The sequence below is a fragment of the Pristiophorus japonicus genome, unplaced genomic scaffold, assembly GCF_044704955.1.
Source record: "Pristiophorus japonicus isolate sPriJap1 unplaced genomic scaffold, sPriJap1.hap1 HAP1_SCAFFOLD_130, whole genome shotgun sequence".
Taxonomy (NCBI): Eukaryota; Metazoa; Chordata; class Chondrichthyes; family Pristiophoridae; genus Pristiophorus; species Pristiophorus japonicus.
The window spans coordinates 829,497-849,005 of NW_027250967.1; the positions used below are offsets into that span (position 1 = coordinate 829,497).

At 45.5% G+C, this 19,509-nt stretch overlaps 1 non-coding gene across 1 annotated transcript; it reads right to left on the reverse strand.

The window, feature by feature from the left end:
- Window positions 1–11,813: 11,813 nt before the first annotated feature.
- On the reverse strand, window positions 11,814–11,886 carry trnak-cuu (transfer RNA lysine (anticodon CUU)). The gene has a single exon. It is a non-coding gene; the product is annotated as a tRNA-Lys (tRNA).
- Window positions 11,887–19,509: the final 7,623 nt, after the last annotated feature.

The window sequence follows — 19,509 nt, forward strand, 5'->3', positions numbered from 1 at the left end:
CTGTTCTTTCAGAATTAATATTTTCTTTGCTGTTTGGCAAGAACCAGACCCTTGTTCCAAGGTCTGTCTCACTGATTCCCCGGTGTCAGGCAGAGATACGCCTGCTGCCCTCATTTAATTCATGTGACAGGACACACAAGTTCAAAATCAACTTGCAGGTGGCCACACACACCGCCGAGCGGTCGAAGGTGCTGTGATTCGATCGCAGTTTTCTCTGGAGGTGTGGGTTTGAATCCAACTTCTGACATTTCTTATTTTTAATCATTAAGCGAAACTCATTGTTTGACACCACGACCAACTCCTTAAAACTGGGATTCAGCAGCTCACCTGCTCGCTTAACATTTCCGTCTGACCTGGTGCTGAAAGTGGAGATGTTTCCGCAGTGTCGCGGTTGACACGTTCGCCTCACACGCGAAAGCTCACCAGACGGGAATATTTTCTGGAGCTTTCTCCTCATGCATGCTCAGGGGCGAGTTTGTTCTCCTGTGAAAAGTTCATAAGATGATAAACATGTAAGAATTAGGGGCCCGAATAGGCCATTCGGCCCCTCGAGCCTGGTCCACCATTCAAGAAGATCCTGGCAGTTCCTCGACAGCAAGTTTAAACATCTGGGGCGGAGCCAACAGGCGACTGTCTGCAATCAGTGAGAGAACGGTATGTTTGGCAGAAGCCTGGCGAGCTCAGTCAGTGAAACATAAGACTTTTAATCTCAGGGTCGTGGTTTCGACACCCACATTGAACATTTGCATTTTTCATAGAATTATAGATTGAGAGAAGTTTGCAGCACATAAGGAGGCCATTTTGGCCAATCACTTCCACCCCGGCCAACAAGAGGCGATCCAGCTTCATCCCACTTTCCAGCTCTGGGTCCATAACCCTGCAGGTTACGGCACTTCAGGTGCAGATCCAAATACTTTTTACTTGTGGTATCTACCTCCGCAATTCTTTCAGGCAGCGAGTTCCTGACCCCCACAAACCTCTGCATGAAGAATTTTACCTTCAAATCCTCTTTAAACCTTCTACCAATTACTTTCAATATATGCCCCCTGATTATTGACCCCTCTGCTATCCACTATATCTACGCCCCTCATAATTTTACACATCTCAATGTTGTCTCCCCTCAGCCTCCTCTGTTCCAATGAAAATAAACCCAGCCGATCCAATCTGTCCTCATAGCTAAGATTCTCCACGCCTGGCAACATCCTCGTAAATCTCCTCTGTACCCTCTCGTACAATCACATAATTCCTGTAATACGGTGACCAGAACTACATGCAATACTCCAGCTGTGGCGGAACCAGTGTTTTATACATTTCAAGCATAACCAACCTGCTCTTCTATCCCATGCCTCAGCCAATAAAGGTAAGCATTCCGTGCACCTTCTTACCCACCTTATCCAACTGGCCTGCTACCTTCAGGGATTTGTGGACATGCACTCCAAGGTCCCTTTGTTCTTCCACACTTCTCAATGTCCGACCATTTAATGTGTGTTTCTTTCCTTGTTTGCCCTCCCCAAATGCACAGCCTCACACTTCCCTGGATTAAATTAGTGTCACCTGAAAACGTTTTAATCATACTTCCTATATTTAAGTTTAGATCATTGATGTTACCACTAAAAGCCAGGGACCGAGCACTGAGCCCTGTGGAACCCCACTGGAAACATCCTTCTAGTCCCAAACACTCCCATCAAACATTACCATTTGCTTCCTGCCTCTGAGCCAATTTTGGATCCAACTTGCCACTTTGCCCTGGTCCCATGGGCTTTTACTTTTGTGACCAGTCTTCCATGTGGGAACTTGGCGAAAGCTTTGCTAACATCCTTATACACTACATCATACGCACTGCCCTCATCGATCCACTTGGTTACCTCCTCAAAAAATTTAATCAAGTGAGTCAGACAAAACCTTCCCTGAACAAATCCATGCTGACTATCCATGATTAACCCATGTCTTTCTAAATGAAGAAATTAAATCATCGATAAATTTTATCCTGCTTTCACGGGAAATCACCATTAATTAACCGATGATCTTTGTTGTGCATGTATAAAATAAGTATACACCCTGTACACTCAATGTACAGTTACATAAGCCCACTGGATGTATCTTCACACTGTATGCACTATGCTTGTACCACCAGAGGGTGCAACTGGTGGAGACCTCGGGGTCACCTGTACACGACAGGTAACCAGGTATAAAAGGGAGCTCACAGTACTGTACCCTCACTCAGGAGCTGCAATAAGTGAACTAAGGTCACCACAGTTCAAGTACAATACCTTACCTCGTGGAGTCATTACTAGAGTGCTTACAGACACAATAACTGGTGACGAGAATACGAATTTCCATGTGACAATGGCTAACCTTGGCACGTTTGAACAATTCGCCGATGGGGAAGATTGTAAGGCCTTTGTGGAAAGGCTCGAACACTTCTTTATTGCAAATGACATGGGGGGGAGACGACCCGACCTCGCTGGCTGATAAGTGCTGAGCTATCCTGCTCAGCAGTTGTGGGCCCACCGTCTATGGCCTTGTCAGGGACCTGCTAGTCCCAGAGAAGACAATAACATATCTTGAGCTCGTAACGCTGGTACAGGAACAGCTCAAACCTAAAGAGAGCATCCTCACAGCCAGACACCGGTTCTCTCCCCACCGGTGAATCCGAAGGCCAAGAAATCGCAAAATATGCTGCAGACCTGAGACGATTGGCTGCACCATGTGAGTTTAGTGATCACCTCACCGAAGCACGAAGGGACATCTTTGTTATTGGAATCGGTCACAAGGGCCTTTTCCACAGGCTGCTCTCTGCGGACACCACGGTCACCCTGCAGAAGGCAATTAACGTGAGCCAGGCGTTCATGATCTCGGCCTGCGAATACAAGTGGATGTCTCACCCCCAGGACTCTAACCCGGCAAGTACTGTGAACCGAAAGGTGCCTTTTAGAGGCAGGGCTGCTGCTAGCAGTCTCCCTCAGGGAAGAGAGAACAGAACCCCGAGTCCCACAATCCTGAGTCCGCCACATGTGGCCAACCGGCCAACCCCATGCTGGCGCTGTGGAGGAAATCACAGGGCCCACCAGTGCCGCTATAAAGACTATACTTGCAAAGGCTGTAACATGAAGGGCCACCTCCAGCGAATATGCAAGAGAAATCGTACTCACTGAGTCGATGAAGAGTAGGCTGATCATCCGGAGTCCAGCGACGATGAGGTGTACGGAGTGTTTACCTGCTACACCGAGAGTTCCCCGGTGAAAATGGAAGTTGAAGTCAACTATGTTCCAGTCACGATGGAGATGGACACAGGGGCGAGCCAGTCACTGATGAATCAGGCAGCCTTTGAGAAACTCTGGGACAATCCAATCGAACGACCTAAAATGATCCCGATCGAAGTGAAACTGCTCACCTACACAAACGATACATCCCAGTCGTTGGCAGCGTGGATGTCCAGGTGTCCCATGGCGGCGAGATGCACAGGTTACCTTTGTGGATCATTGCTGGGTATGGTCCAAAGCTATTAGGAAGAAGGTGGATGAAATAGGTCACTTGGAGCTGGGAATAGCTCCAACCTCCAGCGATCGACGTCCTCCGCGGCCCCGAAGTTGGATCCAGCACAACACCTGAAAAACCAACCGCCCAACTCGACTGTGCGGCGACGACACAGACCGCTCAACCCAACGGTGAGATGATCCAGCCCAAACAACCAGATCTCACCTTCCAGGCTCCAGTGGCAGGACTCCAGAGGAAGAAAATTCACGCAGAAGGTAACTTCCCGGCTTCCGTGGCAGAACCTGGGGAGAAAAGTATCACCGCAGCCTACCTCATGGAGAGAAAGAAGATTGCGTCTGAACCACGAGGTGAAGGGCCTGAAGTCAAGATGGCGGCAGCCAGACCACAAGGGAGCAAGACGTGATGCCGAGCGGCGAACTGGATTGGGGTAAAGATTGAAAGACCCTCTTAAAGGAGACCGGCAACCCATCACAATTAAAGGGACAGTTCCACTTTTTATACAGCGATGATGGTGATACAAATTTAAAAGATGTAACTAACAATTTCAAGTTTATAAATGTAACTAATCATGATAAGTCGGGCAATTGCGGTCAGAACCAATGTATTGTGAGAGTAAACGAAGTGATGCCGTGCGATGCTGGGATTTACAAGCATGCCGACAAAACCAAGGGCAACCTCCCGTCAGCACCCAGGTCCCGCGATCATGTAGCCTGCCCCTCCGGGACCAATGTGATACCCCAGGGAGTGTGGCCACACACAGAGGGAGCATACCAGCTGCAGGGCCAGTGATCAGCGGACGGCAAAGGCACCACTACCGGTACCCTGCCCCCGATCGGCTCTACCTCTCTGGCCACCAGGGCCAGTACTGGGAGCGAGCGGAAAGCACCCTCCTGCCCTCCCATCAGGACCTGGGACGACCAGGCTCCCACTATCGTTGAAGAGCAGCAGGGAGACACCGCAGCCCTCAAAGGAGGACAAGGAGGCCACACACTCCTGTGGCTCTGCCCATCACTAGGCAATGGCAAAGGCTCTGAGACTCAGCCAGGTGAGCGATCTGAGCCCACCCAGCTGGCAGGGGACACAGCTCCGTCATCAGACAATCTGGACGCAGTCTGGTTACTCTGGAACTAGTGACCTCACCCACCTGCACCTACACAACCCAGGGGCAAGACTGTGATACCACGTATGTACCTTACCTGTAAAATGTACTTGTTCCACTACTGCAGAACCCAAACAGTGATGTAACTAATCCGATGTTTTTTTGTTCTTTCTGTCTGTACAGGTCTGCACATGCAGGTGTTGAGCCACACACATGGTCTATGTATGGGGGGGGGGTGGTGCGGGGGGGGAATGGATTTATGTAGCCATGGACACACATGGATCACACCCAGAACCCACACAACCCCCACTGCAACCTCCAACCATCCACTGCTGAACATTTCCCAATGTCGTGGCAATAAGGACTTGGGGGTCCACAAGGAGAGAACCAAGCCAAAGCTTCGACAAGGTGCAAGGGCTTTGGGCACTCAAGTCTCGGGCCAGAGCAAACAATGCAAAGGCCAGTGGCACAAGACTAAGTGGAGAGTGATGTTGTGTCTGTTTAGTATAAGTATACTCCCTGTACACTCAATGTACAGTTACATAATACGACTGGATGTACCTTCACACTGTATATACGATGCCTGTACCACCAGAGGGTGCAACTGGTGGAGACCTCGGGGTCACTGGTACACGACAGGTAAACAGGTATAAAACGGAGCTCACCGTAATGTACCCTCACTCAGGAACTGCAATTAATGGACTAAGGTCACCACAGTTCAAGTACAATACCTTGCCTCATGGAGTCATTACTTGAGTGCTTACAGACACAATAGAAAGAGATTAAACATTAAATGGTAGGACATTGAGAATTGTAGAGGAACAAAGCGACCTGGGAGTGCATGTCCACAGATCCCTTAAGGTAGCAGGCAAAGTGGATTAGCTGGTTAAGAAGACATACAGAATGCTGGCCTTCTTTAGCCGATGCCTAGAATAAGAGAGCAGGTGGATTATGCTTGAATATAAAATACTGTTTAGGCCACAGCTGGAGTACTGCGTGCAGTTCTCGTCACCACTTTACAGGAAGAAGACTGTGATTGCACTGGAGACTTACAGAGGAGATTTCGAGGATGTTATCGGGAGTGGAGAATCTTAGCTATGAGGACAGATTGGATAGGCTGGGATTGTTTTTCTTGGAACAAAGTGGGCTGAGGGGAGGCATCATTGAAGTGTATACAATTATGAGGGGTCTTGATATAGTGGACAGAATGGGCCCATTTCCCTTAGCAGAGGGGTCAACAACCATGGGGCATAAATTTTAAGTCATTGGTAGAAAGTGTAGGGGGGATTTGAGGGGAAATCTCTTCATGCAGAGGGTTGTGTGGGTCTGGAACTCACTGCCTGAAAGGGTGCGAGAGGCAGAAACGCTCACCACATTTAAAAAGTGCTTGGATGTGCACCTGAAGTGCCGTAACCTGCAAGGTTATGGACCGAGAGCTGGAAAGTGGGATTAGGCTGGAGAGCCTGTTATTGGCCGGCACGGTCACGATGGGCCGAAATGGCCTCCTTCCGTGCTGTAAACTTCTGATTATATAATTCGATGAAAAATAATCACCAAATGTGGGCTCGCACCTCTGACCCTGAGATTTAGAATCTCATGATTTACTGACTGATTTAGCTGGGCTTCTGCAAAATGCACCTTTTTGTCGTTGATTGCAGCTCCGCCCCAGATGTTTAAACTTGCTGTCGAGGAACTGCCAGGATCTTCTTGAATGGTGGACCAGGCTCGAGGGGCCGAATGGCCTACTCTGGCCCCTAATCCTTACATGCTTATGATCTTATGACATTTCACAGGAGAACAAACTCGCCCCTGAGCATGCATGAGGAGAAAGCTCCATAAAATAATCCCGCCTGGTGAGCTTTCGCGGGTGAGGCGAACGTGTTAACCGTTACACTGTGGAAACATCTCCACTTTCAGCACCAGGTCAGACGGAAGTGTTAAGCGAGCAGGTGGACTGCTGAATCCCACTTTTTAGGCGTTGGTCGTGGTGTCAAACAATGAGTTTCACTTAATGATTAAAAACAGGAAGTGTCAGAAGTGTGATGTGAACCCACAACTCCAGAGGAGACTGCGACCTAAACACAGAACCTTGGACCGCTCGGCCATCCTGACTATTTAGGGCAATATGTGGCCAACTGCAGGTTTATTTTGAACTTTTGTGTCCTGTCACATGAAATAAATGAGGGCAGTAGGCGTATCTCTGCCTGACACCGGGGAAACAGTGAGACAGACCTTGGAACAAGGGTCTGGATATTGCCAAACAGCAAAGAAAATATTAATTCCCGAATTACCCTGAAAAACAGTGGCCTCGACGTGATCTGGGGTCAGACACGCTACCGTTGCGCCACGAGGTCGATACAGCACATCGGAAATGTTTGACTCTATGAATGTTTCACAATACAAGGGGCTTTAAAATCCCCGCCCATTCCCACCGGGTGTCAGAAGCAGCGCTCACCTGCCAGTCACCGTATGTTTTTTTGTTCAACTTTTGTGTTGCTTTCACGGGATTGCATCATTAATTAACCCGTCACCTTCTTTTGCACAATGAAAGAAATGCTAACTGAGGGACAGTCGATACTTCAACCATTTGTTCCTGTGCTTTGCATAGAAAGATAGAAACATAGATAACAGGTGCAGGATTAGGCCATTCGGCCCTTCGAGCCTGCACCACCATTCAATATGATCATGACTGATCATTCACCTCAGTACCCCTTTCCTGCTTTCTCTCCATACCTTTGATACCTTTAGCCGTAATGGCCACATTTAACTCGCTTTTGAATATATCTAATGAATTGTACTCAACAACTTTCTGTGCTCGAGAATTCCACAGGTTCAGAATTCTCTGAGTGAAGAAGTTTCTCCTCATCTCGGTCCTAAATGGCTTACCCCTTGTCCTTAGACTGTGACCTCTGGTTCTGGACTTCCCCAACATCGGGAACATACTTCCTCCCTCTCACCTGTCCAATCCCATCAGACCTGTATATGTTCTCTGCGATCCCTTCTCATTCTTCTAAATTCCAGTGAAGAAAAGTCTAGTTGATCCAGTCTTTCTTTACATGTCAGTCCTGCCATCCCGAGAATCAGTCTGGTGAACCTTCGCTGCACTCCCTCAATAGCAAGAATGTCCTTCCTCAGATTAGGAAACCAAAACTGTACACAATATTCCAGGTGAGGCCTCACCAAGGCCTGCATCCACGCACAAACAGAGGCTGAATTACAGGACATAGTCGACGCATTTACTGAGGCGTATGAAAGCATGGGCCTTACGCTAAACATCCGAAAGACAAAGGTCCTCCACCAGCCTGTCCTCACCGCACAGCACTACCCCCCAGTCATCAAGATCCACGGCGCGGCCCTGGACACCATGGATCACTTCCCATATCTCGGGAGCCTCCTATCAACAAGAGCAGGCATCGACGACGAGATTCAACACGGCCTCCATGCGCCAGTGCAGCCTTCGGCCGCTTGAGGAAAAGAGTGTTTGAAGACCAGGCCCTCAAAACTCTCACCAGGCTTATGGTCTACAGGGCTGTAGTAATACCTGCCCTCCTGTAAGGCTCAGAGACATGGACCATGTACAGTCGACACCTCAAGTTGCTGAAGAAATATCACCAACGATGTCTCCGCAAGATCCTACAAATCCCCTGGGTGGACAGTCGCACCAACATCAACGGCCTTATTCAGGCTAACATCCTCAGCTTTGAAGCACTGACCACACTCGATCAGCTCTGCTGGGCAGGCCACATAGTCCGCATGCCAGACACGAGACTCCCAAAGCAAGTGCTCTACTCGGAACTTCTTCATGGCAAACGAGCCAAAGTGGGCAGCAGAAACTCTACAAGGACACACTCAAAGCCTCCCTGATAAAGTGCAACATCCCCACTGACACCCAGGAGTCCCTGACCCAAGACCACACTAAGTGGAGGAAGTGCATCCGAGAGGGCTCTGAGCACCTCGAGTCTCAACACCGAGTGCATGCAGAAATCAAGTGCAGACAGCAGAAAGAGCGTTCGGCAAACCTGTCCCACCCATCCCTTCCCTCAACAACTATCTGTCCCACCTGTAATAGGGTCTGTGGCTCTCGTATTGGACTGTTCAGCCCCCAAAGAACTCACTTTACGAGTGGAAGCAAGTCTTCCTCGATTCCGAGGGACTGCCAATGTAGATTCCAAAATTCATGGAAACCCCCCAGTGTTTGGACTCACTGAAAAGGAAATTCGATTTAGGCCTATTAAACATAAAGTTTGGGATTCTAAAAAGCATATGGAAGAAATCTACTATTCTTAACCAAGTTTGGGATTTTAAAATGCATGTTTGGGCCTGTGGGGAAAAGCTGCAGTGACAGAGGGGTGGGATTTAGAGTTTGGATATTGTAGCTAATCAGTTTGTCTGGGGGAGCTCTTTAACTATAGTCAGGCCCCCAGAAAACATTAGCATTTAAACAATCGACCACGGAAGAAACATTATCCACCTTACCCACAGTACCCAAATATCACATCCATATTCCAACACCTTTTCAACATGTATAGAAATATCTAGCTCAGCTCAGACTTCCCGAAGCCAAAGAAGTGCTATTACAATGGACAAGAGTTCATCAGTTCATAAATAAGGAGTATCAACATCCCAAAGTCTATCAACACCAGATTAAAACATTTAATCAAGTCTCAGTTAGCTAGTCCGCCAAAACTTATACAAAGAAGACCACTTAAATCAATGGGCAGCACAACTTAAACAAAAGAAACGTTAGATTTGGCACGAATATTAAGCAGCCTCTCAGAGTATAACTGGGAGCCTATCGTACCAAGAGCAACCTATTTTTCTGACCATTACTTTGCAACAACAAGATCAAGATCGAGAGCACACGGCAAGATAACACAGGAAGAGACATCACGACATCGGAGAAAAGAACTTCAAAAAACTAATCAGTGGAACATCAATACCAACTGACTTGGTAACAGGCATCAACCGGACCACCGCGACCGACGGACCCAACCAGGAAAATCAACCACTAGAAAACCGGGGTCCACGCAAGAGTTCCACTCTACAATTTATGCCTCGACTGTCCAGCAGGTAAAAATTACCGAAACAACTTAAAACCCGATTGATGACAAAGGATACCGGCTTCGGGACAGTCAGAATACTTCGTCACAGACAAGGCACCGGAAGGCTGGAAGGTAGATCACACCGGTTGTGGGAGAGCTGGTTGGCGGTGACATGGAAGTGTCTGCAGTGTGCGGGACCAGACTGCTTCCACACATCCACAATGAATGTCCCACCCTTTTTTTGGGAAAGGTACAACTGAGAGTGGACAAGTTCCATCCCGGTCAGAGCAATCTGAAGCTTTAACTGACTGACACCGCAGTTTGGGATTGTAATGTCTGTAAGCATGTAATGCTTGTAGCTCCACACTGTGGATGTGGACGTATTGTTTACTGCAACTGTACAGTTAATCATTGAACAGAACAGGCTCTTTCCGGAGAGTTCCGAGAGAGCAGCCTGCATGTTAGGAAGCTGTGTGTGCTGAGCTCTGTGAAGATATCACAGCGATGTCTTGCAATATGTGTATCTATCAGTCTCTGTGGTGCAATGGATACGTGCGTTCAGCTATTAACTGCAAGGTTGGTGGATCGTAGCCCATTCAGGGACAAAGCCTTTAATTGTTTTTCACTGAGGATTCTGTGCCGTGCAGTTCCAGGTTGTCATTGTGCGTTTTGGCTGCATGAATATATTCCGCAACCATTGCCAGCTGTGCTGTTATCAAGTTATACCAACTGTTACTTGGATTTTCGCGTGGTTGTTCGTTGTCTCGTCGCCAATTGATACACTCATAATAAAGAATGAAACTGAGTACTGTGAACAATGAGTAAGTGTGACATTAGCTCCTTTAATAAAACTCCAGAGTGCTTGAATACTGTGCTGCCAAGGGATGCTGGAATCCCTTGGGACTCCAACAGGTAGGCCCTCTGGTGGTGGTGTGATACAGATCGCCAAGGGTTAAATACATAACACAAGGTGTGTACAGAAATCAACCATCAAAAGCCCTGTCATTAACCACAGGGGTTTCCTGCAATTTTCTGATCGCAAAGCGCTTTCAGTCCTTGTCCTTAAAATTGCAGATATGGGAATTGGGAGTTTAATGACTTTGAAAGGAGAACATTGTTGTTTGGTGCAGTTCCGTTCAGAGAAATGTTTGTGAAAGGAACGTTTTGCAGAGAGAGGGATTGAGCATTTCAGCTTGTTGCTGAACACTTCTCTCTGGGCACTGAGCTAAGCAGCAGTTTCCGTAGTGTAGCGGTTATCATGTTTGCCTCACACGCGAAAGGTCTCCGTTTCGAGCCTGTGCGGAAACATTATTTGTGAAGCAAAAACTTGTCTGCAATAAAATTGAACAAAAGCTGTCCGGGATACATTGTCGCATGAGCAATGAACATTTTAAAACTAATCTACTCAAATACAGAGTGTGTAAAATCAGATCGGGGATAAAACTTCATCAAGCGTTAAAGTTTCACTAATTATTAAAGTTCAGTTATTGAAATTTCGATTGTCCCTTTTCGCATTTCTTTCATTCTGCGAAACAACACTATCGGTTTATACCATCAGATCTAAGTTCCATTTGAAACCCACAAACAACTCATTAATTATTTGCTCTTCCCCAGTTCCAGAGCTCAGAGGGTTATTGTCCGTCCCTGGGATGCAAACTACCTCAGACCCGGGGCAAAGCTCCTCGTGCACCGAGCACAGGCTCAAGAAAACCCCGGGGGAGAGGATATCCCGATCACTGGGCCTTCCAGCAACACTGAACAAGCGCCCGGTCTGAAACTTTCCCGAGTAATAACTTGTAACTGAAGCATCCAACAGTCAGGATGGCCGAGCGGTCTAAAGCGCTGCGTTCCGGTCACAGTCTCCTCTGGTGGTGTGGATTCAAATCCCACTCCTGACATTCAGTGTTTTTAATTACAAACTCAGTTGTATTGACACCATTCTGAAGTGCTTTGGGACATCCATCGAACTTCATAAAATTACACCACTTCAATTCCAAACGGTGATATCAAAGTTACTTCCCAAACCAGGAAACGATCCCGGGTGGCTGCAGCGAAAGGAATGGTTTGGTGAAGCATTGAAAGGTGCCCTCTAAATATCTCGAAATAATAGAAGATTTTGGCTTCATTACTGATGTTTTTCCGTGAAAGCAACATAAATTTTAAGAAACAGTAATCGACGAACATGGGGCTCAAACCCACGAACCTGAGATTAAGAGTCTCATGCTCTACCGACTGAGCTAGCCCGGCTTCTCAACATCTACCCTGTCAATCCCCTTCAGAATATTGTCCGTTTCAACGAGATCACCTCCCATTCTTCGAAACTCCAGAGAGTATCGGCATATTCTACACAATCTCTCATCATAGGACAGCCCTCTCATCCCAGGAATCAATCTGTTGAACCTCTTTTGCACCATCTCCAAGGCAAGTATATCCTTCCTTAGATAAGTTCTATGGGCGAATATCCTGTTTATCTGCTGATTCTACGGTTGTATAAAAAGTTATTAAAATTCAACAGTCGCTGGGCAAACATATTTGTATTTCCTTCAGTGTGCAATACATGTCGGTGCATTAATGCTGATTGAAACAATTATTCAGTATTTCACCGACTTGAATTATTTTTAATCAACTTGCTCTGTAACAATGCTTTCCCTGACCGAAAATCAAACACTGACCACAGCAATGAGAACACCAAACCCTAACCACTGGACTGCCAGGGAGCACTGTTTGCAGTTGCCCCATAGTACCGAATATATAGCCCATAGTACAAGAGTAAGGATGTCTTGCTACAATTGTACAGGACCCTGGTGAGACCACACCTGGAGTACTGCACACAGTTTTGGTCTCCTTATCTGAGGAAGGACACACTTGCCGGGGACGTGGTACAACAGAGGTTCACCAGATTGATTCCTGGGATGAGAGGACTTTATTAAGTTAAGAGATTGTGTGGAATGGGCCGATACTCTCCGGAGTTTAGAAGAATGAGAGGTGATCTCATTGAAACACACAATATTCTGAAGGGGATTGACAGGGTAGATGCTGAGAGGTTGTTTCCCCCGGCTGGAGTATCTAGAACCAGGGGGCACAGTCTCAGGTTAAGGGGTCGGCCATTTAAGACAGAGATGAGGAGGAATTTCTTCACTCAGGGGGTTATGAATCTGTGGAATTCTCTGCCCCACAGGCCTGTGGATGCTGAGTCTCTGAATATATTCAAGGCTGCGTTCGATAGATTTTTGGAGTCTCAGGGAATCAAGGGATCGGGAGATCGAGCGGGAAAGTGGAGTTGAGATCGACGATCAGTCATGATCACATTGAATGGTAGAGCAGGCTTGAGGGGCCGTATGGCCTACTACTGCTCCGATTTCTTATGTTGTTATCTGTGCTGACTCTGTGAAAGAAGGTTCCAATTAGTCCCATTCCCCAGCACCCTGCAAATGTTTATTTTTCAACTATCTTTCCCTTTGGAAAGTTAATATTAAATCTGCTTCCAAAACCCTGTCAGGCAGAAAAATATTCACATTCATTTTATACAGCCCCATTTTAGACATTACTTTCCCTGCTTTGCATGTCATGCGTGGGCAAATATACGGCAGATGAAGTATGATGTGGATAAATGTGAGGTTATCCACTTTGGTGGTAAAAACAGAGAGACAGACTATTATCTGAATGGTGACAGATTAGGAAAAGGGGGGGTGCAATGAGACCTGGGTGTCATGGTACATCAGTCATTGAAGGTTGGCATGCAGGTGCAGCAGGCGGTTAAGAAAGCAAATGGCATGTTGGCCTTCATAGCGAGGGGATTTAAGTACAGGGGCAGGGAGGTGTTACTACAGATGTACAGGGCCTTGGTGAGGCCGAACCTGAAGTATTGTGTACAGTTTTGGTCTCCTAACTTGAGGAAGGACATTCTTGCTATTGAGGGAGTACAGTGAAGGTTCACCAGACTGATTCCCGGGATGGCGGGACTGACATATCAAGAAAGACTGGATCAACTGGATTGTATTCACTGGAGTTCAGAAGAATGAGAGGGGATCTCAGAAACATTTAAAATCCTGACGGAGTTCGACAGGTTAGATGCAGGAAGAATGTTTCCAATGTTGAGGAAGTCCAGAACCAGGGGTCACAGTCTAAGGATAAGGGGTAAGCCATTTCGGACCGAGATGAGGAGAAACTTCTTCACCCAGACAGTGGTGAACCTGTGAAATTCTCTACTACAGAAAGTTGTTGAGGTCAATTCACTAAATATATTCAAAAACGAGTTTGATGTAGTCCATACTACTAGGGGGATCAAGGGGTATGGCGAGAAAGCAGAAATGGGGTACTGAAGTTGCATGTTCAGTCATGAACTCATTGAATGGCGGTGCAGGTTCAAAGGGCCGAATGGCCGACTCCAGCACCTATTTTATATGTTTCTATTTTTCTGTGAATTATTATCTTGTCTCATTTTACACACTGCATTTTAGGACATTGCTTTAAAATGTTTGGTGTCTGTGACACCAGACATTGTTAGATTTAGTCACACACCATCCTGACTTGGAAATATATCGGTCGTTCCTTCATCGTCACTGGGTTAAAAGTCTCGAACTCCCTCCCTAACAGCTCTGTGGGAGCATCTTCTCCACACGGACTGCAGCGGTTCAAGATGGTGGCTCACCACCACCTTCTCAAGGGCAATTAGGGTTCGACAATAAATTCTGGCCTTGCCAGTGACACCCAGATCCTGTGAACTTATATAATAAAACACTATTTTAGGAGTCTGGTTCAAAATATTCTTTGCTGACGACACCAGGAATCTGGGGCAACTTTTGCCAAATTGGGCTCAAAACTGGAGCGGTAATTCCTACCGTGCACAGAAAATAGAATCAGTATTAAAGATAAAATCACATGGTGCTCATTTTCAGAATCAACGCAGTAAGATTTGAAATAAAGTGAAAGAATTTCATGGTGAAAGGATTTGGAAATTAAATGTGACTTGTATTTCGCTCTTTAATTCAACTTTGTGGCGTCTGTCTGCCATTCATGTCTCTGTTGAATAAGGAAGGAGGGGTTTGACATTGACCAGACTGCACTGTTCCTGATATTTGTGGGCTCATCGTTTATAATGAGATGTTGCTTAACAATTGGTCAGTGCCCAGTTTAGCTCAGCCGTTGATTCGGAGTACCAAATTTGTGAAAAGTTTGAATTTGTCTTAATGCACTTGCTGCCTGGTGTTTTTGTTGTCATTTTGAATCCCCTTCTTTCGCACTGAAGCAAATTGTAACCGTGTTTTTTAATTAGCAGTGCGAGATTTTTGCAGGGCATATTTAAATGCTTCACAAAACCTTTCCAATCACTTCAGTTACCAGGGTTCGATTCCCAGTTAGGGAAGTAATTTTGCTACCACTAAGTGAAGTAATTTAATTAAATTACATCGATGACCCAAAGCACTTCAGACTGGTGTCAAAACAAATGCGTTGATAATTAGAAATAAGGAATGTCAGAAGTTGGACTTGAGTTTCTGGGATGGAGTATAAATAGCCCTCTGTGCACTGGAACTGGGAAGGGTGAATAATGAATGAGTTGTTTCCGGGTTTGAAATGCGGCTTAGATCTGCTGGTATTAACCGATAGCATTGTTGAGCAGAATGAAAGAAATGCTAACATGATCACTGAGGGACAGTCGATACTTCAACAACTTCATTTTAATAATTTGTGAAACTTTAATCATTGAGGAAGTTTTATTCCCTTTCTGATTTTACACACTCTGTATTTTAGGAGACTGGTTTTAAATGTTCATTGCTCATCATGGAATCAGAGAAGTTTACAGGACAGAAGGAGGGAATGAACAATTAAAATCAGTTTTTGTTACAAAAATAACATTTTCATTTGGTTTTCAAACCAGGGATTTTTCGCGGGTGAGGCGAACATGATCACCGCTACACTACGGAAACTGCTGCTTCGTGCAGTACCCAGAGAGAAGTGTTTAGCGACAAGCTGAAATGCTGAATCCGTTTCTGCAAAAAATTCCTTTCACAAACATTTCTCTGACCGAAACTGCACAAAACAAAAATGTTCCTTTCAAATGTGCCAATTATTTTCGTTATGCTTTTATTTTGCTTTCATGGGATAAAATAATTAATGATTCGATAATCTTCTTTTACACAATGAAAGAAATGCTAACTGAGAGAAAGTCAATCCGTCAATAATTTGTTCTGTGCTCTGCATGTTTGTAATGTCGCCAAGTTTGCTGATGATACAAAGATAGGTGGGAAAGCAAGTTGTGAGGAGGACGCAAACAATCTGCAAAGCGATATTGATAGGGTCAGTGGGTGGGCAGAAATTTGTCAGATGGAGTATAATGTGGGAAATATGAGGTTATCCACTGTGGTAGCAATAATAAAAAAGTAAATAATTATTTAAATGGGGAGAGATTACGAAATGCTGCGGTGCAGAGGGACCTGGGGGTCCTTGTACATGAAACACAAAAGGTTAGTATGCAGGTACAGCAAGTAATTAGGAAGGCAAATGGAATGTTAGTCTTAATTACAAGGGGGATGGAGTATAAAAGCAGGGAAATCCTGCTACAACTGTACAATTGTGAGACCACCAAGTGCAGAAACTCGAAAGGAATATAAGAAGTGCAGGGGTGCAATTAAAAAATATATCAGGAAAGCAAAGAGAGAGCATGAAAAAATGTTGACAAGTAAAATCAGGAAAAACACAAACACAAAGACATTAAGTGTAAGAGGATAACTCGAGATAGATTGGAGCCTATTAGAGACCACAAAGGAAATCTGTGTGTGGAGGCAGAAGACGTGGCTATGATTCTTAATCGATACTTTGCCACTTTTTCACAAAAGAGAGGGGCTGTTGATGTAGCACTTCAAAGACCGGACCTTGTCCGGGTGAAATGTGCCCGCACTGTCTCAGTTGCTTTTCTACCGAGAGCACCTCTGGTTCTTCTAATGAGTCGAGTCGAGTCGGTCTTAATTCAACATCAGCTCTTTATTTCTCCAGCATATGCACGATGTTTTATAAATATATTAAGAGCAAGAGGATAACTAAAGAAAGGGTGCGTCTATTAGATACCATGAGCGTAATCGGTGTGTGGAGGCGGAAGATGTGGAGATGGTTCTTAATGAATACTTTGCGTCTGTTTTCACAAAAGAGAGGGGCGATGCAGACACTACTATCGAGGAGAAGAAGCGTGAAATATTAGATGAAATAAACATAGTGAGAGATGAGGTATTAAGGGGTTTAGCAGCTTTGAAAGTGGATATCCCCAGGCCCAGATGAAATGCATCCCAGGCTGTTAAGTGAAGCAAAAGAGGAAATAGCAGAGGCTTTGACCATCATTTTCCAATCTTCTCTGGCTTCAGGTGTGGTGCCAGAGGACTGGAGGGCTGCTAACGTTGTACCTTTGTTTAAGAAGGAAGGAAGGGATAGACCGAGTAGTTACAGGCCAGTCAGCCTAACCTCGGTGGTGGGTAAATTATTGGAAAAAACCTAAAGGACAGGATAAATCTTCACTTAGAAAGACACGGATTAATCAACGACAGTCAGCAGAGATTTGTTAAGGGAAGGTCGTGTCTGACTAACTTGATTGAATTTTTTGGGAAGGTAACCAGGAGGGTCGATGAAAGCAAAGCATATGATGTAGTGTATATGGATTGTAGCAAAGCTTTTGATAAGGTCCCACATGGCAGACTGGTCACAAAAGTAGAAGCCCATGGAATCCAGGGCAAAGTGGCAAGTTGGATCCAAAACTGGCTCGTAGGCAGGAAGCAAAGGGTAATGGTTGATGGGTGTTTTTGCGACTGGAAAGATGTTTTCAGTAGGGTTCCGCAGGGCTCAGTACTCGGACCCTTGCTTTTTGTGATTTACATCAATGATCTACACTTGAATATCGGGGTTATGATTAAGAAGTTTGCAGTTGATACTAAAATCTGCGGTGTGGTTGATAATGAAGAAGAAAGCTGCGGAATGCAGGAGGAAATCAAGCAACTGGTCAGGTGGGCAAAACAGTGGCAAATGGAGTTTAATCCGGAGAAGTGTGAGGTCATGCATTTTGGGAGGGCTAACAAGGAAAGGGAATAGACATTAAATGGTAGGACACTGAGAAGTGTAGAGGAACAAAGGGACATAAGAACATGAGAACATGAGAAATAGGAGCAGGCCATACGGCACCTCGAGCTGCTTCGCCATTTAATATGATCATGGCTGCTCCGATCAGGGACTGGGTCCACTTACCTTCCCGCTCCACATAACCCATTACTCCCTTATCGTTTAAGAAATTGTCTATATCTGTCTTAAATTTATTCAACGACCCAGCTTCCACAGCTCTCTGGGGCAGCGAATTTCACAGATTTACAACCCTCTGAGAGAAGAAATTTCTCCTCATCTCAGTTTTCAATGGGCGGCCCCTTATTCTAAGATTATGCCTCCTGGTTCTCGTCCCACCGATCAGTGGAAACATCCTCTCTGCATCCATCTTGTCAAGCACCCTCATAATCTTATACGTTTCGATAAGGTCACCTCTCATTCTTCTGAATTCCAATGAGTAGAGGCCCAACCTACTCAACCTTTCCTCATAAGTCAACCCCCTCATCTCCGGAATCAACCGAGGGAACCTTCTCTGAACTGCCTCCAAAGCAAGTATATCCTTTCGTAAATATGGAAACCAAAACTGCACGCAGTATTCCAGGTGTGGCCACATCAATACCCTGTATAACTGCAGCAAGACTTCCCTGCTTTTATCCTCCATCCCCTTTGCAATAAAGGCCAAGATTCCATTGGCTTTCCTGATCATAAATTTAATTTAAGACAGAGATAATCAGTTTCTTAACTGCTAAGGAAATAAGGGGTAATGGGGAGCGGGCAGAAAAGTGGACCTGAGCCCATGTTCGGATCAGCCATGATCGTATTAAATGGAGGAGCAGGCTCGAAGGGCTGTATAGCCTACTCCTGCTCCTATTTCTTATGTTATGTTCTTATCACTTGCTGTTCGTGCATACTAACCTTTTGTGTTTCATGCAAAATTACCCCAGGTCCCACTGTACTGCAGCACTTTGCAATCATTCTCCACTTAAATAATAACTTGCTCTTGGATTTTTTCTGCCAATGTTCATAACCTCACACTTTCCAACATTATAATACATCTGCCAGATTTTTGCCCACTCACTTAGCCTGCTTATGTCCTTTTGCAGATTTTTTGTATCCTCTTCACACGTTGCTTTTCCTCTCATCTTTGTCTCATCAGCATACTTGGCTATGTTACACTCGATCCCTTTTCCCAAGTCATTAATATAGATTGTAAATAGTTGGGGCCCCTGCATCTATCCCTGCGGCATCCAACTAATTACTGATTGCCAAACCGAGAATAAACCATTTATCCCGACTCTCTGTATTCTGTTAGTCAGCCAATCCTCCATCCATGCTAATATATTACCCCCAACCCCGTGAACTTTTATCTTGTGCAGTAAACTTTTATGTGGCACCTTGTCAAAATGCCTTCGAGAAGTCAAAATACATCACATCCACGGGTTCCCCTTTATCCACTCTGTTCATTACATCCTCAAAGAATTCCAGCAAATTTGTCAAACATGACTTCCCCTTCATAAATCCCTGCTGACTCTGTCTGATTGAATTATTTTTTCCAACTGTCCTGCTACTGCTTCTTTAATAATGGACTCCAACATTTTCCCAACCACAGATGATAGACTAACTGGTCTATAGTTTCCTGCTTTTTGTCTGCCTCCTTTTTTCAATAAGGGCGTAATATTTGCAGTTTTCCAATCAGCTGGGTCCTCACAGAATCCAGGGAGTGCATGTCCACAGATCCCTGAAAGCAGCAGGCCAGGTAGATAAGGTTTTTAAGAAGGAATATGGAATGCT